Source organism: Eulemur rufifrons, chromosome 24 (genome assembly GCF_041146395.1).
Source record: "Eulemur rufifrons isolate Redbay chromosome 24, OSU_ERuf_1, whole genome shotgun sequence".
Lineage (NCBI taxonomy): Eukaryota > Metazoa > Chordata > Mammalia > Primates > Lemuridae > Eulemur > Eulemur rufifrons.
Window position 1 is genome coordinate 31597131 of NC_091006.1, and position 25008 is coordinate 31622138.

Consider the following 25008-nt stretch of genomic DNA (forward strand, 5'->3'; position numbering starts at 1 on the left):
AAGGATCAAAGAGAAGAGATTTGATGCCAGTAGGCAGATTTATAAACAAATGCTTTTTAAATTGGGGTGGATTTCTGGGCCCCGAGAACTGTCCCTTGGTATGAACTCTCATGAAGTCAGAAGGTGGCAAAGCCAGCGCACACGGACCACACGGCAATCAACAAGGTCAGCAAAGAATTTACATGCAGGAAGTCATCTATTTTTAATATTGCAATTGCTTTCCTGTTTTCCTTTAGCCCGTATGTTAGCACAGGAGCCCAATTCCAAGAGTTTTGTTTGAATGCTTTCCTCTCCTATTTTTCTTTTTTAAATTTGGATGTAGCCTTGTATTTCCAGAGAGCAAATGTTCTCTTGTTATTTTAAGAAGACCAGGAGGCTGGGTCATCTGTCAGGCTGAACAATGCTGGACTGATCTGAAGCGTCAGGTTCCCAAAGGTGGTGACTCTAAATGGGAAGGCTGAAAGCGAGCTCCCTCTGGGGACCTGCAAAAGGGTGCGCGACAAGCAGAGAAGGGTTGAACTGGTGCTGGGTGAGCCAACCCGGGGCAGCAGGCGGTGTCTTGCCAGGCTGGCAGAACTTGCTGCGAGTGTCCGACAGTCCGGCCCCGACCCGGCTCCCACCTCCCCACGCCCCCACAGAGTTGAAGGGAGACAGTCCTTTCATGTCCAGAACAGTCCAAGCCCCTTCTGGATTTTTATGGTCAATCATCTGTTCTTCAGCTGAGGTTTTGTAGACCTTGTATTTTCCAAGCACTAAAATGGCAAAGTTTCAGCAACCGTTTGATTATCACTCAGCAGTGGACCCTGTTTGCTTTAGCCTTTGATGATTGGCCCTTTGCAGTGCCATGGTTGGCAAAGGCTGGAAGGAATGGGAGCAAAAGCAGTCAAGAGATTTCCTGAGCACAGATTCTTTACAGTCATGCGATTGACGCTGAGCCGCTTCTTGGCACGGTTGACACGGAGTCCGCTGGGTCTGCAAGCTCAAGGCTTGTCCTCACCTCTGTGTGACTGAGGATTTGAGTTGAGTTCATGGATTCTGATCCTTCTTGGAGTCTACTCCCTTGTATTCAGGAGGCCTCCTTGGCCTTGGGTTACGCACTGTTTCAACTCTGTGGCAGCGGTCCCAAGAAAGGCACATCCCTCTCTGGGAAGCAGCCCCTGCACTTCCTGGCTTAACCTTGCAGATGTTTCCTTAATCTCCCCTGGAAGCCTTGGGGGTCCGGTGCCCCTGCAAGTCCTAGATTTTTGCCCACAACCTCTTTCTATGTCTCTTGTTTGGTTTCTCTGAGTCATATTCAGACGTCCAGGTTGGGTCCTTCTTTGCCAATGGCCCCTTTACCTATTTTTCTAGTGACTTTGGCAGACCCCTAAGGGGAATGGTTTCCTAGAACAGAAAGACTTTAAGCACACTTATTTTTCACAAAGGCAAGAATTAATATTGTAACTAAGATAGGAATAGATGCTGAGCACCTGACTCAGGACTTTGCATGTTTAAAATGATTTCAAACATGAACTGATTAATCCAAATGGAGTTGATCAGTGAGCAATGTTACACGATATTAGAAAAGAGAACCTGTTGAGGTTAAAGAATTCATTGTTAGTCAGGGCAGAAGCTCAGCAAAGAGCTCCTACCACCAGTACCATCTCCAGAGTGGGAGTTATGTTTTAGAAAAACAAAGCATTACACCTTCTAAGAGCCAAGTAAATAGCCTCTTATTCTAGTCACTAAGCACTGTTGTCTCAGGCATCCATGCACTTTGAAAATTGTATCATTTGAGCCAGAATTGGCTTATTAATATAACATATCTTGTTCTATGAACAATATATGGGAAATACATACAATAAAATATAAATTTAAAATCGAATAGCAGGGCCAGAGAAATGGAGATGAACAAACCCAAAAGATCTTACACAGTTACAATAGCTGAGCAGTAAATTTGCCTCAGAGCTTCCTAGTGGTCAAAGCAAAGAAGGAAATATGGTCATTTACAGAGGTATTATTATCTCTAGTGGAAAAATACCTTTTCCTTGGGAAGTAAAGTATTTTGCTTTTAGTTCTGAAGGACATGTCTCTCAAAGGGCTTCAGAAAATTAAATAATGGTTTTCAATAAGTTATCCATTTCAGAATATATCCATAAAGTGAATGAGTAGTTCTCAGAACAGCATTAATTTTGGGAGGGACACAAACATTCAAGACATAGCACTCAGCCAGTCTATTTTAGCCTTCAAAGATACTAGCACAGAGCCTCAATCATTGCAGGAGCTTTAGAAATATTTGTTGAATGATTAAATAAATAAATCTCTTATTGATAGCTGTAAAAGTCTTTCTAAGACTGAGTTTCCTTATCCATAAATGAGCTAGTAATTCCTATCCCAAAAGGATGTTGTAAGGATTGAATGAGATAATGTATGTATAGCAAGTAGCCACATAGTAAGTAAGCAGTGTAGGGTAGCTGTTATTGGGGGAAGTAGGGATTTGATGATGGTGATAACAAAAGCAATGAATTCCCCAGGAAAGAATCTGAGAAAGTTCTGTTTGTTAAGGACACACATCCTAGACTTCTAAACTTGCTTCATATAACCCATATTTAAACATTGCTTGCCTTTGTGTTTCCACGAAATATGCGGGTTGTATGCATGGGCTTGGTACCTGGCTGAACCAGTGAGTGGAACTCTGTGTGAACAACTGTGAGAGTGCACACTTTTTACAACATTTTACGACCTTGAGAGCCTCAGAGAGGACCAGCATTTGGTGCAAGAGTCCAACGTCAGAAGAACCAAGGTTAAATACTGTTGGTACCAATCTTGAGCTACAATGAGAAGTTTTCCAAAGAACCGGAGCACCCCTTGCAGGACGATGAAGGAACTTGAATAATAAAAATCAAAGAATGGTCAGAAAGGCAACTACAAGGAAGAGAAAGTAAGAGTTTAAGCAAATAGCAAGGAGTGAATGGCTTTCAGCTGAAGGACAGGAAGGAGGCAGACAAAGATGGCAACGCCACAGCTCTGAAACCAGCTGCTGAAAGACAAAGAGCTGACTTAAAACTATGTGACATGGCAAAGACTATTGGCCAAATGTTTGTCCTTTATACCTCTGTCAAATGCATGATTCTATCCCTCACATTCTCATACCCAGAGCCAGCATTTTTGGTATTTTTTTCATCATGGATTTTTTTTTTTTTTGCATTAATGTTGACTTTTTAAAAACATGTTGCATTAAAATGTTACTTATCTTGATGTTGATTTTTTTAGTACCCCCTCAAATTTTGCACCTCACCTTGGTCCTAGCCTTGCTCATGCCACATAGTAGCAGACAAATTCTCCCATATATGGTCACATTCACTCCTCATAGTAACCCAGGAGGTAAGTATTGCTAGCTCCATTCTATAGTATAGCAAACTGGGAAAACTGAGAAAGAGTAAGTGCCTGCCAAACTTCATGCAGCTAATTGAAAAATTTACCCTGTTCAAGTTGCACACAAGCTGCATTCTTCCCACCAAAACGTAACTGCAGTGCAAGGCAGTAATACAAAGACACTATAGGGAATCAGGTAAGAATGCACTAAAATACATGAATAAAATTCATTTGAAGAAGTATAATTGACATTGAGATCACAGGATGTTTAACGCAGGGTGACTATAGGGGTCCAAGCAATCGCTTTACAGGGAATATTTGGCAGGTCCCTTGCAAAAAGTTTGTCGAATCAAATATTTTCACTTTTCCTATTCAGTATTTTCTACTCCAAAGAAACATCTTTCTCAACAAATTCTTTAAGCTATTGAGTAGATATGGTATGTAAACCAGTTCAATATCTCAAAACCCTACTTGTGCTCTCCTGGTCCATCATAACAGCCTGCTTTAAGTATTCATTTCTTCTTTAGTTAAAACCAGGAATTGGTTTCCCTGGGATACACACCATCAAAGCCATTTTTAATTAAATTTCTGAGAAACTTGGCAGAATGCAGGAAGAACCATTTGACTAGCCAGAGAATGATATCCATAAGTTGTGCAGAGAAATTGTTTTCATTATTTTATAATTATAGTTCATTCTCTCTCATATGCTTATCCGCAGAGAACTTTCTGATCCATCCATGGAAGAATCCAGCTAGAGGGGGAGTATGGAGACCCGGCGGCCAGAAGTAGATAGGTTAAGTCTGGGAACACTGTTTAACTAGTCAGGTGTTAGACACAGAGCGACTCTTGCACCATTGGGAATATAGACCTGTGTACAGCTGATCTGTGGGGATGTGGCAGAAGGTGGCAAGGGACACAGCAGAGCCATCTCTAGACCAAGGGGGCAGATGCCGTGCAGCAGGAAGGACCCTCCTCATTCACGGTGGCTGGCAGCCACACTGATTCAAAGAAGCCAAAAGAGTCTAGATATATTCGGGCTGAAGGGTATAGTGTAGAAACAATAGTTTAAAATTAATTTAAAATGCAAAGTAAAGCGCAGAGGTACACAGTAATGAGAACTCAAGTCCCAGTAAAAAAAATTGATAAGGTTTCACATGTTCTGAAATGCTTTCCCAAAGGACCCAAAAATCTTATCAAGTAAGGCTCCGAGTAATGCATTGAAACAGTTCTCTTATGTACAAATACTTATAATCAATCTCTGTTTTTATTTTTCTATAAACAAAACTACTCCTGGATATTACTTTCTAGCATCCCTTTCTCTCTATATGTCTATAGCTATCAATTTTGTTCCATAAGCAGAGGATTTAAAAAATTTTCTTATCTCAGGTCCCTATAGTCTAGGCTAGGCAGCCCTGAAATAATTTTTTACCTATTCATGTTGCTGGTCTTTAAGGACCAGTAAGTGCTCAGCATGTCACCATGGAAACCAGTGCTGTCAGGTTTTATCAATCTTCTCTATCTAAAACCTTCCTGCTGATTTGACTGTTAAAGATGGGAGACCCAGACCGTAGCTGTGATGGACTATAAATATAACCCAATGACCCCGAGAGTCCAGAAATGTCACACTGGAAAGCAACATAACCAGCTGACAATCTGTCCTTCAGGGACGCCTGTACACATTGGACAAGGGAGCCACCATGGATCCCTTAAACAGCCTGTTCCTCCTTCGTTGGCAGGGTGAGAAATAACTTACCCTGTCCACACCTAACCTTCCTAATCTACCCTTTCAGTATAGATATGAGATATTCATTATGTAACCTCTGAGGCTCCATCTTTGGAGAGATGCTTTTTATCACATACTGTATATAGGGAGTCGGCCCCGTGCCTTGGACCAAAAGTCTGGCAACGATCACAGTGGGGTGTGGATGCTTTTTAAGTAAATCAATAGAAACAGACATTCACTAACTTGATCTTTATAGGAAAGACACTGTTTATCCAAGCTGGATTTTAAAAAATACAGTGCAAAATTTTATATAAATTTTTATGTTAAAATTATCCCACGTGCAACTACAAGTCTAATACACCGTCATCCTTAATATGATCCTTCCCTTTGTACAATGGCCCTTCAGCCTCTTCACCACCTCAGACATTCCTGCTAGATGGTATGTTCTGCGGGGAGGAACGATGTCAGCCTTGCTCACGCTTATCACCCATGGCCCAGTACGGGGCCTAGACTACTGAGGGACTCACCGGGTAACAGTGGAGTGAATGAGGGAATGACCTTAGCTGACTATTTCTCTTTCAAATGGGCTGTCAGTGCAGTGGTTCTCAGACTTCTGGATTTCTTAGACCAGGAACATTACAAAAAAATATACATAATGATGCTAACTTGGAGTTTGTCAACTGAGAACTAACAACGGAACGAAATGACACATAAACATCTCTATGATGATAACTTCATAGAAGAAGACTTTTCTTTCTTTCTTTTTTTTAACTTTAGAAAGACCTTTTATTATAATAAGCCAAGAAAGATCTTATGTGAGAATAAAAGTAAGTTCTTTAAATTCATTCTGTTTAGCTTTTGAAAGACTTTATACAATGTCCTTATTTTCCCTTTTTCATTGCAGACCCGTGGGAACTTTGTCATGGATCAGGACTGGTTCTTTGACCAGTGTTTGGAAACCAGATGTAATTGAACGGTTTGCCTAGAATATTTTCTGGGGTAAATCATTTTCTACTTTTTTATTCCCTGCCCAGTGTCTTGTGCTATATTAGTTGGTTTCCAGTTTGCACTATTTAAAAAAGTCTCCATCCCTTTTAAATACACCAGATGAGCTCTACATTCCCTCAACCCCCGTAGTTTGTTTGCTTAAAATGCTTTCAGTTATAATTATTTCTTTCTTTTTTCTTCTCCGCCTTGTCCTATCTGATTTTTGCTATTTTACGAGAGTGGCTTTAAGAGGTAAGCTCTCCTCCTTACCTTTGTCGTCTTTGAAACTTATTGCCAGCATCTGGCATCCTCATAATTCCTTTTATTCAAGGAGCTTAACGTGCTTTGCATAGTATCACCTAATCCTAATCCTCTAATCTAGCGTTTTCTGCTTGGTGGTAGTGGGGAGGGCTGGGGACAAGCATTTGTACTAAGGCCCAGCTGTGGCGATTTAGGAGTTTAATGTTTTCTAGCAACTTCTTCCAAGTTGCAAGCTTCGCCTTGGAAGACTGTGAAGTTGAATGTTGGGTCAAGGTTAAATACAGACGTTGTGGCTTCAGTATCCAGAGGCCATAGCTACCGTTACAAAGCAGCTTGGCTAAAAAGGTCCTGGGAACGTTTGTCCCTCTAGTGGTTCCATCTCATTTTCGCAAGGAAGATGTGACTACAAGAAAATATTTACTGTTAACAAAAGATAAATTTATTGTTCATTGTAGAGAAAGGATACCATAAAAGGTATTATTTCTTCCTGTAAAATTAATTTCATGATAGATGTATTCAGCGTTTTGCTTTGTTTTTCCTGGAAAGGAGTGAACCTTCACTGTTTCCGAGATGTCAAAGACAGCAAACTGTGCTAAGAACACCACCTAGCGTTGAACTTCGAAGTGACAGCTATACTAAAGGAGACCAGCAATTTCAAGCTTTCTTCATCTGCTAATATGACAGTATATTTTGAGTATGGTTTTCTGTGTTGATTGCTGATTTTTTTTCTCAATAATTCCTTTATTTTTATTTTAAATTAATCACTTGTCAACAACTATGGAATTGGTAAGAAACAACTTGCAGGTGTACTTAAAAATACTGAACTGACAGCTAAATTGAATGGAATGCATCTTAGGGTAGTTCTTATTTTGTCATTCACTCCAATTACATTCAAGATCCTTATATATCATCTCTTTCTGAGCTGTGGAAGCTCTAACTGGGGCAGCCAAAGGGATGAAAACCAGCTAATCTCCACTTCTACTTTTCTGCAAGCTTGGGCCTGGCAAAATGAGCCTCACAATATAGAAAGCAGAATGCTCAATGGAGTTGAATCAACATAAAGTGCCCCCAAAAGGGATGGATGGAACAAACATTTCAGGTGAGAAAATCCTCCTAAGGACCTGTTTCTGATCAGAATTGGCAACTGTGAAAAATGGATTGGCTAGATAGCAGCCGTGTGAACCAGTACTGACCTGCAAGTCAGGAGACTGGGTTCTGGGCCCACCTTCACAAATAACCAAAATCATTACTCAAAAGCAACCACTGAATGCCAGCTTGTGGGGAAAGAAATGTGGTAGATGCCAAAATAACAATTAAGTACATGTATATATGCATACTAAAATTGTATAGAAATAAAATCAACACACTTTAGAATCAGAAGAAATCAGAGATCTTCTAATTAGTCTAACTGTGCCAGTATACAAATAAGAAAACTTCGGAATAATTATTGTCAGTGAGCATGAAAGGAATTAATTTTAACTCTTATATAAGACAATGATTTTTTAACATTTTCAATTTTATGTCCAATTAGATAGTGATTACATATATCACAAAATTAATAAATCACTCAGGTTTTTCTACTTTGTAATCCATTGTCAAATTTAATAGTCTCTTCACTGATTCTTTGTACTGAGAAAGGGTATTTTCATTTCCCCCTTGTTCTTAAGAGTAACGACACACTTTTTGTAATCTTCAACTTCTTTAGTGCCAAGGAGCTCTTCTTTATTTACTTCCATATTTTTCTCATCTGCTTTAATCTGAAGAAGTGTTTCCAGGATATTTTTTTTTCTGAGGAGCTATTTTTCCATATATACTCTTCCATGTCTGCGTCAGTCTCTTATTTTTTTCCCATTCTTTGGTTTTCCAAGACTCGTGGTATAAAACTGTTAGTAGATACATTGCATAATCATAATTCTGTCTCTTTAAAGGACACCTGTCTGTTTTGATGCTAAGCACATCTGTGGTCTCCCAGTATCGCTCTCCTACAAGTTTAGTAAGTTTCTTCTTTGCATGGTCATCTAAATTCAAACTGGAAAGGTTAACCCTTGAGGTTACTACCCGTGCTTTGGGGTTTTGAATAGACGGTCCTGATGAAACACAATGAGCACTGTCAATTCCAATTGGAAAATGCTTTTCCCATTTCTCATCACGGTCTAATGCAGCTGGCCACTCAGTGCAAACATCTTTAAGAGCTTCACGGTGCCTTTTAATTGCTACAGGAGTCAAACGCAGAAAATTGGGGATCTTTCAAAGTTCCCGATTTCCCTCCTTTGCCACGGGCACGCCCTTTTCTACTGGCTAACCCATTCTAACAGGAAGACGGCCCGCAGAGGGCTTAAATGGCGCTGCAGCAGGGTAAGCGCTAGGCCAGTCCTGGTCAACAGCCGTTTCCTCTGTCCCAGGAGGTAGTGCCTTTCTTTTCGGCAGACTTTCAGTTTTGGATGTTCTCTGAGTGCCAGGAACGGCAGAGGACACAGCAGTGGGGAAGGCCGCAAGGCCAGGACGGCCACAGGACCGGCGGCCACCGCGGCTGCGCGGACGGCAAGCCGCAGGGGACAAGCGGGTTCAGCGTCCAGGGAGGCAGATTGCTCATTCTGATTTTGCTTTGAAATTGAGTTTACCTGTGATCTGGGCTTCATATTACTAATATTTTGTGTGCTTTTCTTTTCCAGGCGTGTGCACGAGCACACAATTTAATTTTATTGGTTTTAAGTGAGGGTTGACTTTAGTGTGGGTTCAGTGCTCCTGAAAGTTGATCATTCGGGTCTCAGATTTCATCACTTCCAAGAAGCCTTCCATGATATTTCCTCCAATCTCATTTTCTGCTGTGTGGTGGTGGCCCCATCTTTACACTTTTTGAGACTATGCACATATATTATTATTCTTGCCACTCTGAACTGTGATTGGCTACTCACTTGTTTCTCATCGGACAGGCAGCACGTTCTTTGAGGGCGTGTTATCAGGTCTCGGGGTTTGCATTACACCTTCAACATCGATATGATTGAATGGAACGAACGAATGAATAAACCAATGAATGCATTAAAACGGTTTTCTAAGTAAGATTGGAGGGCCAGGCTATGTTTTTCTTTGTAGCTCCCAGCTTTCTCCTGTGCTCAGTAAAGTATTCAACCTGAAGTATCTGAATTTAATGAAACTAACAACTCTATGTAAGATCTTAGCAGGATAATCAAAATCATGGTTTGAGGGCAAAACCTTGAATTCAAAGGTGAATGGAGCTTTGATGATAGTTGGGATACATCTGCCTTTAAAAATTGAATGCCCTGCCCTGTCTGGTAGCTTTACAAGACAGAACATAACTGTCTTTTTCTTGTGCCAAGGTTCCAATACACCCTGACCTGTGAAGAACATGCACTTGCTCATTGCAGCAGGTCCCGCAGCACAGAACTACTAGAGCGATAGAATGAGAGAGGCGGGTAGAGGGAAGATCCAGCTCTCTTTCCTAGACCCACTGCCGACCTGGGATAGGTTGCTGATCATTCCCCGAAATTAAACAATTTAATCTTCCTGTTTATTAGAGACAGATGCTCCTTTATCCAAGGCTAAAGATGTGGTCCAGGACCAAAGTTTGCTCCCCACTGCACACACAAGCTTGAGCCCTCTTGCCTCTCACATTCAATGGAAAGATCTCTTCGTACAATAGTCAGAAAAAAAGCATTGTGGAGTTTGTAATAATTTTCCAGAAAATTGATGAGCCCATGATTTGAGGTAGATAGAAAGCTGATCTTTTTGGAGAAAAAAAGAGGCAGTCTACAGGTTCTGCTCATCCTGAGGCATGAATAATCCTTAAATGGGTTAACAGAGTAAATAGCTTAGCTAGGGATGTGGTCCACCATTTGGAACAGGATTGAATCAGCTGTAGAGGGTGAAAATACTTCTGTTCAGCTTAAGATAATTAATCCCATGTGCAAGATTGGGCAAAATTACCTGATCTCGATGAGAAAGAGTCCTGTGGTTTCCAAAATATGATTTGGGTTATAAAATTGAAAGAAATCACACACAGTCATCCATGGAAGATTGTCCCTCATAATTCCTCTACCAGGGGAAAGGTAGTTAAGATTATAAAATTTATAGTTGTATTCACCTGAACTAGAACCTGGCTCCATTACTTATTTGTAATATGATTTTAATACAATTATTTAAATTGATAAGCCTGTTTCCTCATTTATAAAATGAAGTCTACACATAGTACCGATGTGTAGGTTAGTTGTAAGGATGAAATGAGGTTTACTCATGCTTAGTGGACTGCCTGGCAAACAAGTAGGTACTGAACACAAACACGAGCAGCAGTAAAGATTTGATGTGGGCCATTCTCCCAGAATCTCCAGACTTCTACCAGTTTTCGTATGGTCTGGACACAAGGCAGTCAGGTTATCCTTCATGATCCATTGACATGGTTACCAGGGAATTTTCTCCCAAAGGCCTACACCCTTGCCTGTAGCTCAGCCAGACAGCACGGTTCCTATGAATGCCAGACCCTCACCTCCCCAGGCCTTTGTCCTGCTGTTCCATTTGCCTGGAGTAAAAACTCCTTCACCGCCACCCCTCGACTTCTCACCCTTCCAGACCCCAACTCCTATGTCACTTGTTCTTGGTAGCCTTACCTTGGCACCCAAGAACAGCAAGTGAGTCCCTCCCAGAGCACATCAGGCACGCTTTCTCTGAGCATGCATGGTTATTTGTCTCCCCTGCCAGGCTCTGTGCTCCTGCAGGGCAGGGACTGTGAGTTATTCATCATCTCCCAATACTTACTTTAGCCTCGGCATGTTGTAGGCCATCAGCAAATGTTTATAAGAACAAAGTGTTCAGTGCTGTGAACATTTATTGCCCCTGGATGGAATTAGAAAGAGCTTCTCCACCTGTCAGCCTCCACGGCTCCTTCTAGTTAAATCCCCAGAAGGAGCAGCTCAAAGGGAAATTAGCAGCACCGAGGTAATGACCTTTCAGCCGGTTTGGGCACGTGAGAGAGAGGCAGGGAGATGTCGGTTGTTAAATAATCAATACAAGTGACTGTTGAATGAGACATAAGGGAAGTTCTCCAGGGACACTGCAGATGGCTGATATGAAAGTGTGGTTTTGGATGAGCTTAGCCAAGTCCTTTGTCCTTTGATGTAGACAGCTCTCCCTTGAAGAGTAGTCATGGGAGGTGACCTCCCCCCCACTCCCGCGTCTTCCAGATTTTATATGGATGGGACTTTGAAGCAACCCCTGCTAATTTTTGCCTTCCAAATCCCCTGCCACTGTTGTTTTAAATGAATAAATAAGAATATGCGAAGTTCAAAGGAGCGTGAAGGTGGGGCAGATCTATAGCATAGCATCACATTATATCTCAAATAATATGTCCGGGGAGACACAGAGGTCAATCATCTTGAGGGAGCTGCTGTTTCATGCAGGAATGTGTGTATGCACGTGTGTGCACCGGCGTCTGCCTGGAGGTTACACACAGTAGAGACGGTATCCTGCGGGGGGAAGCCTCTGCATTTTCTAGGGCCAAGTTCAAACAAGAGGTACGTTTTGGAGTTAGGCTCTCTAGCTCCAGGGGTGAGAGATGCTGACTGAGGTTAGATCCTGCCTGTCAAGAGACATAGATAGACGTCAAGGTCAAACTTCTTTTGGTATAATAAAGAGAGGGCCAGTCCTTCACTTCTGTCTCCCTCGAGCGGGTGGGAGGGTGAGCAGGAATGGTAGACAATGCCCCAAATTACTTATTCAGAGTTGTGGGAAACATTCCTTTTCCCAGCTAATCAGCCACCAAGCTTCCTGTCTGATCAGAGTGGGGCACAGCCAGGCAAAGAAGGGGCAGAGACCACTCTCCAGGGCTGCTGGTTTCTGAGAGGCCCCAAAGATGTGTTGAGCCTGTGCCCCGGATTGGAGCTGTGGATAGTACGTGAGCTGGGGGGCCTCAGGCTTACCAGGGACTGCCGGAGTGACAACCAAAGAGGCGTGTTCTATCCGGGGAATATGGTTGTGGAGCCAGTGTTTGTGGATCAGAAGTAGATAGAATCAAATGTCTTTTTCATTAGGGATTATTACAATTTCCATCTGTAGCCATGGAGGAGTCAATAGTTTGGAAGCCAGATTAGTGGCCTCAATTTACAGAGAGGGAGTGCTGCTGCTATGACAAATGACCCTAGACAGGGTGGCTTCTAAACAACATAAACTTATTTCTCACAATTCTGGAGACTGGAAGTCCAAGATCAGGATGCTAGCATGGTTGGATTCTGGGGAAGACCTTATTCCAGGTTGCAGACTGCCATATTCTTATTGTATCAGTACACGGCAGAAAGAGGGCGAGAGAGCTCTCTGGTGTCTTTTTCTTTTTTATTAAGGTCACGAATCCTATTCATGAGGGCTCTATCCTCACAACCTAATCACCTCCCAAAGGCCCCACTTTCTAATAACATCACATTGAGGGTTAGGATTCCAACATATGAATTTTGGGGGGGACATAAACATTCCGTCCATAATGGGGGCAAACAACCTCATCACAATACTCAAAGGGAAACTTTCCCCCTCCCTGCCCTCCCAGCCCAATGCCAGAGAAGTAACCGTTAGAAAAAAGTCAGAGGGAAAAAGATTCTCCATGCACCAGCCTACGCTGGTGGGAGAAGCAGCTTGGAATCAAATACAATATTGAAAATTTAAAGTATGTATGACTAAGTCTTGGTAACCAGATGAGACTGTTTTAATTACCAAAAATGAAAAAAAAAATAGTTGTAGAATTGGATTAAGATGGCTTAAAGGAGCCACCACCCAATGGGACTTCAATAGAGAACAGTGAAAACAGTTCACTGGAACATAAAATAGAGTCATTCACACTTCTCTGCCAATGAGTGGCACCCCTTCCTGAACTGGTGACACGTGTGTATGTATACATTTATACTCTGCTCTTTCTGCAAGTGATTTAAGGCAGTTTTTAAAGATGAGTGTCTATGTTAGGTCAGTTCATTTATAGATGAGCCTGAATATCTGTGCCCAGTTACCATGACTGGTCTTGACTGAAAAACGTAAACTTTGTTCATTAAACTTGAGCATCACCCAGTTCAAGCCTTAGCAAAAGGGGCCATGACAAACAAACAAACAAACAAAAAAAAAAAACAAAAAACAAATCCTTTGATGAGAGTAACGACATGGCTGTGCTAGCCACAAAAGAGTTAATAATTTTCACTGTAAGTAGGCTGGTGTTAATGAATTCATATTTTCTATTATATAAGTAGTGAAATGTCTGCAGAAATCTGTCCCAGATGTGGTCTTCCTGACACTCTCCTGACGGTTATGGGGATTTGGGGAAGGGTTGACTTTTCTTGGAGGATGCCTCAATAAATTAGCAGTGACGTGGCCACCCACCCAGAGCTGCCCACTGAGCCAATGGCAGAAATCATTCTGGAGGCGGTCATTTAATTTTTTAAAAATTTTTTGAAATAAAGAGGAGTACAGAGTTCCCACATATCCGTTGCCCAGCTTTGTCTAATGTTAACATCTTACAAATCCATAATACATTGGTCCAAACTGAGAAATTAACATTGGTAGGTCCTGTTAGCTAAATAAAGACTTTGCCTAGTTCCTCGGCTAATGCCCCTTTTCTTCTCCAGGACTCTGTCCCGGACGCCACACTGCATTTCGTTGTCTTGTCTCTGCATCTTGAGTGAGAGAGCTGTAAACCCAGGAGTCCCTGCTGAGGCCTGGCGCCCCGGCCTGAGGCGGGCAGCATGGCAGGCAGGCCTCCTCACCAGGGAAGAGACAAAATGGCGGCAGCTGGATTTTATGTCATGGCCCTGCCACCTCCCGTTCTTCCCCCTCCTCTCTCAGCTCCTGCTTCCTGTGGGGGCACTGGCCTCTTTGCTTGTGTACCTCTTCCCCCTTCTTTCCTGCACTGCTCAGCGTTCAAGGGTACAGTCCCCGCACATGACACCTGCCAGGCTCCTTTGCCAGCTGGGGTACGATGAGTTCAGTCGAGAGGCATGGGTGAGAGGCGGAGGGGCGGAAGGCAGGGAGACGCCCCCACTGGCCCTTCTGCTTTGGGTGGGGGCATCTCTGGGAGCGGCTGGGCAGCCCCACATGGCTCCTGCTCCTGCTGGTGGCCCTGGGTCTGGCCTCTGGCCTCTGGCAACCCCTGCTCTGGGCTTTATCCTTCCAGCAGCAGAGGCTGTGGCCACGCCCTGCTGTTGCTAACCTCCGGTGCCTTCAACGTCCCCTACGTGGCTTTTCATCTTTCCCAACACCCCATGGAGCTCCCTGGAGTGGGATCTGTTTCCCTGACCGGGGCCCACCTGCTGTGCATGCCCCACCATCCCCCGCCCCCCATACATTCCCCCCTTCCTTTCCAAAGTGAGCACCGGCGAGCTGAGGGGCTAAGTCTCACTGAAACTGCTCAGGGTATTTGTCAAGGTCTTTGTCGTCACAGTGGGTAAGTGACACACTTTATCAGGCAAGGGTTCCGGGGCCCAGCGGTATGAATGCAGCAGAAAGCTCCATCTTCTTCCTCGGTCTTACTCCTTTACCAATAACCCTTAATGTGACCTGCTGACGAGCATTGGTCTGCATTAGGCTAAACCAAGAAATTGCTCTATCCGAGTATTTTTGACCTATGAAAATGGCAATTTCATAGGAGCCAACCTGCTAGAAAAGGAAGTAGGTAGGGCAAAGACGACAAGTAAATTACCCATGATGATTTACAGCCAGCAATAAAGCTAACATTGCACACTTACCATGCACAGGGCACTTCAAACAGTAATAATGATGGCAAACTCATCCATGAGGCCTGGTCTAAGTGCTTTATGTATATTGAACCATTTAATCTTCCAAACAGCCCTGCAGTGTCAGTACTATTTTATCCTACGTTATGAATAAGGCACAGAGATGTTAAGTAACTTGCTTAAGGTCACACAGTAAGTAGTGGGGTCAGAATTTGAAGCCAGGCAGCTTAGCCCTGAAGCCTGTGCTCTCAGTCTTCAGGAGTAGGGAACTTGTGGCCTTGGGGCACGTGGGGCCTTCTGGATCCTTGAGTGTGGCCTTTTGACTGAATCCAAATTTTACAGGACAAATCGTTTTAATAAAGGGATTTATACTGTATGGTATCTTGAAGTAGATGGTGTTATTTCCAATTTACTGAGGAGCAAGCCGAGAAACAGAGAGGTTAAATAACTTGCCCTAAGTCACACAGCTAAGAATGAGCTAAGATGGCGTTTGGACCCAGACGCACCCAACCCCCAAATGTAAGTGCGTGCCCCTTCCAGGCTCTCTCTTGCCCCAGTTTTCTCTGTGAGGTCTCTAACACTCCACTTCACTGGATTCTGTTGTCTTTGCCCACAAAGGGTTATAACGTGCAGATTGTGCATGTCAATCTTTCGCTGAATGTATCGAGTTTTCCTCACTGTGATACCCTGGGGCCTTACCTGAGTGCGGAAACAGTTCAGAAGGATATTACTGTGGTTTGTATTAAGACCTCTGCCAGGTAAGGGATCTAAGTGTCTCTTTTAACCAATATGTTACGTAGACTCAGACCGACTCTACTCCCTCTAATTCTGCCTTATAAAATTTGGCATTTAATGGCCTTGTTTATACAGTTTATAAGTGTTTTTATGTTATATCCCCACAGTGCCAAGACGCACAGGCATTATTTCTTTGGACAGCAGACTCCATGTCTGTTTAGTGGTGATGCAGAGTGGTTTCCCTGAAGGTCTTTCTGTTCAAAGATCCAGTGATCTCGTGAGTAGACCGATCTAGTTCACACGACCAATGTGGAACCGCAAAGGTGCTGTAGCGCTTCAATTGGCCACCAGAGGGCTCCGTTTCTTTTCCCCAAATGTCCGTAGCAAGGACAGCCTTTGGGGCCACAGATGTGAAATGCTATTCTGAACACAATAATTAAACCACATTTTGTGTAATTTACCAAAAATAAGTGAAATGGTTTGTTTGGTGGAATAATAAATCCTATCATCTCTTTAACCTCCAAATATAAAGAGGGAAACCTTTTAATAAAATGAGTTTGTTTCCCAGCAGGCGTTCACGAGAATTTCTCTCCTTCCTGTTTGGATGATGGCATTTGAAAAACAGTAATTCCATATTAAATTTTCTTAAAAATCCCACCCCTGCCTTCTTTTTGCAACTGAGAATCCTGATGAGTATTTCCGAAAAAGTGATAGTCATTCAGATGTCGAATGATCTCTTGAGCTTCCTGCCTCAGGCTGTATCAGACAGTGTCCAGCTGGGAAAACAAAAACCACTTGACATTTCAACAGAGGTGATTGGATATGGAGAAGTTATCACATAGGTGTGGGAGAGTTGAAGGAACAAAAGGAAACATCAGTATCATAAGGAACCACTAGCAGTCGGCTGAGGAAACAAAGGGAAGGCGGCTGGGACTGTCATAACCTACATGCTCAGGGAAGGGACCTTGCCTGGCTGTGCAGACATCTCCAAGAGGGTGCAATGAGGGTGGCTCTGTCCATGCTGAAAGCAGATGGACACTGTCAGTGCCAGGGTGAACGGTCCTTAGGCAACAGCAGCTCCACCCTAGACCGTCTAGTGCTCTCTAGGGCCCCCTACTGGCAGAACATAACAGGGCGCCAACTAAGAGAGAGAAAGACAGCCTCCAACATCCCTGAGCAAAATAAAGACAGGTAGCTTTGGAGCTAAGAGGTGATAGCTTCATAATTCTCATAGTCCACCCCTTTGGTTACTCAGCTACTATACACACTTTCTGACTGTGTTTAAAGTTCCATACAAAAATAATAACTTCTTATTTGGCCACAGATGCTATCATTTTCCATTACCTTTTATTATCGGACAGGGATGTCCAAGAAATACTGTGGAGAATCCCGTGGGTTCCTGACATAGTCCTCGAGTAGCAGAAATCGGATTTCTCTTAGTAACCGGGATCGACCAGTACAGTAACCCCCTTTTCCTATCGGCTAGTTCAGCAGGCTTAGGAGCCCCAAAGGGCTGACCCACAGTCTCAACTTCCAAATCAGTGGAGCAATTCGTGTATCCCCTGGTGGAAATGTTTCTCTATCATAAAAATAGACCTCTGAACCAGAAGAGTCTAAAGTTTCAGGGACAGAAAGCAAACATTCTGTGAGAGGTTGTTGGGTGTAGTCGTGAGAGAAAACACTCCCACTTCCATCCTTGGTTCCTGGCCCCGTATGTTCTGGGTAAGGCAGGAAACAGGACCACGTATTGGCCACTGATTCAAAGCACAGGTGACATCCTGTGAGATAGAACCCTGACCTTCAGGGTCTTCTCCCAAACTGTGCTGTGATTGAGGCTTCCAGAGGCCATTCTGCTTTCTATAAGGCCAGCTGCTCCCGGATAATGGGAGTGTGTCAAAACCGGTGGATTCCACAGACACGAGCCCCTCGTTACAATTTGTGTGTGTGTGTGTGTGTGTGTGTGTGTGTCAAATGAGTTCTTTGGTCAGACGCAATACTTTGTAAAATTCTATGCATGTGAATGAGGCATTATGCAAATTTAAGAATAAAAGCTTTGTTAAGCATGGGTTTTTGTGATGGCCGACACGCATCCTGGCAGGGACTACTTACTGCATTAGATGACAAAGTCCTAAAAATCAAGCCAGATCTGCCCTCTGTCCTGCCCTCCTCCCTCTTCCAGAATTTCTTTGTTTCAAGGTAGGATTTCTGAGGACAGATGACTATGGGCCAAGGGCCCAAAGGAGGGCGAGTCAGGTTTTCACTGTGCCTGCATTTCAGCATGTGCCTGTCAGGAAGAGAGCGGGAAAGGGGAACGGGGATGAAGTCACACATGCATTTTGAGGCACATGTTTGTCTGAAGTCGACTTGGCCTCAACCTCCGTGTTTATTTTTCTGAGTATGATGATTTTGTGAAAAATGGTTATCCCACACTCACATACATTCAATTATAATTTATATTTATGCTTACTCTAAGGGAGAAGTAAGTAAATGCAATGTTTCCATTCAAAAGGACCAAGAACCTAAGCAAAAAAAATTTTTTTTGTAGCTAAGGGAAAATGTGAAAAGTCAAGTATCAGAGACAGGACAGGAAGCTACCACGTGTCAGGGAGCCCTTTTTTTGCCGAGCTATGTCCATGCCCTGTGTGAAAAGATGCTGTCCTCCACTGAGATGCCCAGTCATCCTCCTTAGTGGAGAAGAATCCTGCCCGCAGTAATGGGGCCAAGCCAGTTTTTTTGCATAAGGACTATAATCGTCTTCTAATAAACTCGAGGACTTGGCCCTTAATCCTTAGGTGGAGGCTGGGCTGAAACCTCCACTCCTGGAATGTGGGTCACTCAGGCCGCCCCCGCCCCCCGCCAGCACCAGGGTGGCACCTCCCTCTCAAGGCCATGAATGTCACCTCGGGCTTGAGGTGGCCTGTCCACCTGCCTGCTGGGAGCTCTGAGGAGGAAGCTTCCGCAGTCTGGGATGCTGACCTCAATGGAGAGGAGAGGAAAATCATCCGGGGCCTCGGAGCACCTCTTTCTCCTCTGGTGTTGTCATGGAAACATATTCACTGCATCTCGGCAAATACGGGTGGAGTGTCTGGGGAGCGAGGCAGTGTCCTGACCGGAGCTGCCAGAGATACGAAGATGTCTATGACGCGGTTGCCATTGCCCTCAGAACCACGGAGCAGAGAGAGAAATAAATCACCAATTCGAAAGCAAGATGAACAGTCTATAGTATTCCTATAAAAGGAATTAAATCCAGGACTTTGCAGAAAGACACGTGGAAGTTTAAATCTCAACTCTGCCACTTATGAGTGATATGACTTTGGTTATGTTCATTCATTCGTCCAAGAAAAATTAGTTGAAGCCTACTATGTACCAGACATCTCTCTAAATATTAATGATACAAAGTGACCTAATCAATAAAAAGTATAATTTCAGAGAGTGATAGGGGCTCTGAAGAAAATAGAGTAATGGGCAAGAGTGACTTGGACTGGTGGTTCTTTAGGAATGAGTGGTCAAGGAAGGCTTCTTGGAGGACGGGACATGTGAGCTGAGAGCCAGGGGAGGAGGCAGCCAGGCAACAGTCTGGGGGAAAGGAATTTCCGGAAGAGGGAAACATTGGTGCAAAGTTCTGCTCACATGAGTCTCTAAGTTTCAGTTTCTTTGCCTATAAAATGGGGGAAATGTACCCAATGGGATTATTGTAAAGGTTCAATGACACCATGTATATAAAGTATTTAGCTCAAAGCCTAGCACATGACAAATGCTCTTTAACATCACTAAACAAAATATATCAAACACAGAAGAGTGGTTCATTCCGTTGGGTAGGCCGGGGGCGGGGGGGGGGGGAGCACTGAATGGCTACGGGCCAGCACATGACCCAGGCCTTGCAGAATGGGAAGGTTTTGGTAAGCAGATAGTAAGTTAGATTTTTTTTCTGTTGGTTCCTATATCACTCAGTAGTTTCTCTTTCAGAAGCCTGAACATACTTCATTAGAATAACATACATATTTCTCTCTCCTCTAATTTGTTAATTATATAAAGGCAGAGACTGACTGTCTTTTTCACCTCTTATTTGCCTTTGGTCAGATTTTGCTCCACAGGGAAATTAATTCTTCTCACTTCTAGGTGGCATTACCTGGCCTTGCTGAAAGCTGCTTGGGAAGGCAAAGCTACATCCTAAGGTGAAGTGTTTCATTTAAGACCGGGAGTGGCAAAAGAAACGGGAGACAGAAGGCCATGTGGCTGATCAGCCTCAGGACACATCAGTCCCCACCGAGACGGTCTGACCTTGGCAGGCAGCTGGTCAGCCGCACCTGCTGCAACCGCTCAGGCCCAAGTGGAGTTGGCGGGGCCCTCTAGTGCGAGACGGAGCAAGTGACTGAGGGTCCAGGAAATGGTGGCACCAAAGGAGGGACAGGAAACATGCCCGATAAGGATCACTAACCTCAGCCAACCCTTTCAGTCACAAAGACTTTATCTAGTGCTCACTGAGTGCAAAGCATTCCTAGCATGAAACTCTTTCTGCTGATCACATCGTGGCACATGTTGTGGGATGGCTCATTCAACACCCAATCCCAGCAGCCTTCTCCGTTGTCTTCTTTCACCCTAAAGTCTGGGAAGGTTTATATTTTATTTTTTAGCTTCTGTTAAAAGTCAGAGCAGCCATGGGACACAGTTTTGACCAGTAAAATTAGGCAGTTGTGCATTGGAATGGTCTTTTCTTCCAGAAGTCTTGCCAGAAGAACCTCCCCCTAACCCCCTAATCTCTTACCCCTCCTTCCTGCTGGAGTACAGCAGCTGTCATGTGATCATGGGGCCAGTGTGTCAGAAGAGGCCAAAAGAATCCCAAAGACTTGTGCCCGATACCACTGAACTGCGGAACGAGCTCCCGCAGCCGCCTACCCTTTGACTTCTTGCTCTGTGAGTTTCCTAGTTTTGCTAGGGCTGCCATAGCAAAGTACCAGAGACTGGGTGCCTTTAACAACAGAAACTGCTTTCTTGCAGTTCTGGAGGCTAGAAGTCCAAGATCCAGGTGTTGGCAGGTTTAGTTTCTTCTGAGGCCTCTCTCCTTGGCTTGCAGGTAGCTACCTTCTCTCTGTGTCCTCATGTATTCTTCCCTCTGTGCACGCACATCCCTGGTGGCTCTATGCATGACCAAATTTCCTCTTCTTACAAGGACATTAGTCAGATTGGAGTAGGGCTAATAGTATATGTCAACTTGACTGGACCACAGGGTGCCCAGATATTTGGTCAAACATTATTCTGGGTTTGTCTGTGAGGGTGTTTCTGGATGAGATGAACATTTAACTCAGTAGAATGAGTCAGGCAGATTGCTCTTCCTACTATGGGTGGGCCTCATCCAATTGGTTAAAGGCCTAAGGAGAACAAAAAGGCTGACCCTCCCCTGAGTTAGGGAGAATGCTTCTGGCCTGATGGCCTTCAGACTGGAGCATCAGCTTCTTTCCAGCCTTTGGTCTCTGACTGAAACATCAGCACTTCCTGAGCCTCAAGCCTGCTAGCCGGCAGACTAGAAGGTACACCATCAGCTCTCCTGGGGCCTAGGCCTTTGGATTCGGACTAGAACTAAAGCACGAGCTCTCCTGGGTCTCTAGCTTTCCAACTCATTCTGCAGATCCTGGAACTCGCCAGCCTCCATAATTGTGTGAACCAGTTCCTTAAAATGTGTCTGTGTGTTTGTGTCTACACATATACACACATTTTATTGGTTCTGTTTTCCTGGGGAATCCTGAGTCCTTCAAGGACCCATCCAAAGGCCCCGAATCATTTTAACTTAATTACCTCTTTAAAGGGTCTCTCTCCAAATACAGCCACATTCTGAGCGTTGGGGGTCAGGGCTGCAACGTATGAATTTTGGTAGGATCCAGTTCAGCCTAGAATAGCGAGCAAACAATCCTTCCTTTGTTTAATCCATTGTTACTTGCAGCTGAGAACACACTTAACTGCTTACACAAGGTGTAGATTCACATGCTAAGTCTGATGATCTGCAAGAAGGTGTTTGGCTCTATTTCCTTAGCATAGTGTCAGGTTACAGTTTCTTCCATCTTTGAAGAGTCATTTGATGGCTAGAACCTGGGCTTGGGAGAAGGCAGGTCCCGAAGGGTGTCGGTCTGATGAGCAGCTGTGGGAGCATCGGCCCACCATGCTTCTCTTTGTCCACCTCCGGCTAAGGTTAAAATGACGTCGTAGGCCCTTGATGTGAACCTCATTCCAAATACGGAGTCGTCATCTGGGCTTTGAGGTGGGGGTGGGGAGGCAGCTCTTTTCAGCCACGTGTATTGAAATGTCTCGATGTGTGCGTCCCGGCCGATGTCAGCTGCTAATCCGTATGAATTAATGCAGTAATAATTGGGCCGTATTCAGCAAGCACTCATTTCTTTCGCTACATCAAATCAAGCCTCACGATTGTTTCGAAATAAACATGCCGTCCCCAGCATGTCGAGTCCCCGCACCGGCAGCTGGGTTCTGAGCGGGTCTGGGAAGGTCCGGGAACGGGGACGAGGCCGGGTGGCCCAGTGGTGGCGCGCGCCGCTGAGAGAGGGTGTCCCGGCACAATCGCTTTGGGCCTGAGTGAACCCAGACACCTCCGAAAGAGTGACAGGAAGCCGAACCTTGTTCCGGATGGTGTCCGAGGACAGCTCATTGAGGACGCGTCTTCCGGCGCTTCTGCCTTCTTCAGGACGCTATGCCCGGACGGCGCGGACAGGAAACAGCCAGCGGCTAATGTCTGCAGACCGGCTGTCCCCGCCCAGGCCCCGCCAGGGGAGGCCTCGTGGTGTCCCCGGAGGGAGAGACCACGAGAGAGACTGTTTCAAAGATTCACAGGTCAAGCTGCAAACAGACCTCAGAGGAAGTGTCTGACCGACTTTTACAGGCAAGAAAACAGGAAAACCGAGGAGAGAGCGCGAGAGGGCGAGCGAGGAGGATGCGGGTCTCCGAGCGCCTGCGGGAGGTGGAGGAGAACAAAATCCAGGATGACGTTAAGGAGGCGCGACAGGCCTGACGAGCTACGTAGAAAGCGTGCTGCGGTTCTCCCAGTGACATTGAACTAGCCATTGGGAGTCGCTGGGCGTCGCTTTTGGACGTGGATGGTGCAGTCGCTCCTGCCTCTCCCCCGTGCGAACGCTCCGGCTCTCCAGGCCAGGCCTGGGCTTCACCCTGGGGAGCTGAGCAGGCAAAGATCCTGCCTTCCCTCTCCTTCCTCCTCTCTCTCTCCTCCCCCCGTTACCCGCCTCCCTTCTCCCCTCCCCTCTATTGCTAGGGTCTAAATAACGTAGGGAGAAAATGAATTCTGTTCAGTGGAACCATTGTTTGCTAGCCACTTACTAATTAATTTTCCAAATAAGCAACTCAGGACTGAACTGCACATATTTTGTCAGAGCAGTTGTGTGTGTAGACCTGAGGGTCTCCCACCCCCAGCCCACCCTGGGGTGCCTCTCTCAATCCCTTTCCCCATGCCTGCTGCCTCACCCCCGCTCCCCATGAGCTGCTTATCTACCCAAAGCTTATAATGTCAGCCTCAGCAAGCCTCTTTAGAGTTCCCTCCTCTTCCCTCCTGTCCTCATCCTGTCAGTCAGGATGAAGGAAATTAAGTTGGGTAAGTCTGTGCAGCGCTCTGTGATCCCAGCGTCCCAGCCCCAGAGCTGCCTGGGCGCTGCTGGGTCGCCTGGATCTGGATTCGGACGGGAGATGTGAAAAGCTATAGGAGTTCTGGGAAATAGGTGCCGCTGTGTCCCCAGAGCTCCAAATTTTTAGTTCCACAACTTGGAAAGCAGAAAGGAAGTTGTGAATCAAAGCCCCAAGGAAATTTCTTATAGCAACGATGTCAATGAACCAGAACCCCATGTAGGATGAGACTCCCAGGCCACCTTCCATGCTCAGGAGTGCACGTGGTGATCAGGTTGTACACTGCACAATGTGCCTGGTGAGGGGCAGCTCTCCAGCTGTCCAAGCCTCCAAGCCAGCAGCCCTTTGCAGAGCTGCATTTGCCCCATGGAAAGGGGGCCCTGTTTTAGGTACTTGCCATGCTGTTGGCCCTGGGGTACATCTGCTTAGAGGGGACACTTTTTTTTTTTTTTTCAAATTCACACAGACACGCCGTATGTGCCTACTCTGATTAGGAGAACAAAATTACAAACTGATTGATTTTTAAAGTGTTTTTTAAAAATTACTTTTTAATGTGTATTTTAGAATTATCATAATTTCAGTGCTATCTCTTAAACTTTCATATTTGATACTTTAGTGATAATAGCTCCCATTTATGTGAACTTCTAAGTGCCTGGTACTGTACTGGGTGGTCTATATATATTATTTACAATTCTTTCTCCCCTGTCTGTCTTTGCTGTGGTTCACTATGGGGAGAGTATTCTTCCTGCTCCATTGACTTTGGCCCTGATGTGTTGGCCCACAGAACATGGGCAGAAGGAACAATGTGCTAGTTATGAGCTTAGGCTATATGAGGCAGGGTGACTTGCTGCCAGTGCTCTTGAGGTTCTATCTTCGGCCACGAGAGCATGCTCCTGGGCAATTATTGCTCCTCCACCTGGTATCGAGACACATGGAGCAGACCTGACTCCGACCCAAAGCCTGGAGGCCAGAAAAGCTCAGGCAAGAGAAGCTGAGTACAGCCAAATCACAGTGAACAGACTCATGAATGTGACATGAATGTTCATTGTTTCAAGTCATGGAGAAATGAGGATTGTTTGTTACGTGACACTATTGCAGTAATGGTGACTCCTACAGTGCCTTTTTGTTTTTTAATTCATTATCACAACCACTTTTTAAGACATGCATAGTATTTCTATTTTACACCAAGGAAAATCACGGCTCTGAGAGGTTAAATAACTTTTTAAATTAGTAACTATTATATCTAGTATTAACATCTAGGTCTGCCTGATTCCAAAGCCTGTTCTCTTTCTACCTCCCTCATATTGTGTCCCGAATATTGATGCAATGTTGCCCCAGATATCTGTTAGCTAGCAAAAAAGATGCTATTATGGCCAGTAAGTTTGTGTTCTCCTGACTAAGGCAGAGAAACCAATGGGTTTTCATTTTGCACGACTGCATTCAAAGTGTCTCTCTGCTCACAGCACTCTAGTAAACAGAATTTACCCTTCCCTTTCTCCTCTACTCACTCCACGCTTCCTGCTATTCAAAGTTTTAAGGGTCTGACTGTGATTCCTGTTTCTCCAGGCTGAGATTACCTATGGTTGAGGTAGAGTT

The 25008-nt window shown here is 44.7% G+C and overlaps 1 pseudogene; it reads right to left on the reverse strand.

The window, feature by feature from the left end:
- Positions 1-7888: 7888 nt before the first annotated feature.
- LOC138374290 (small ribosomal subunit protein mS35 pseudogene) lies at positions 7889-13983 on the reverse strand (annotated as a pseudogene).
- Between the last annotated feature and the right edge of the window lie 11025 nt (positions 13984-25008).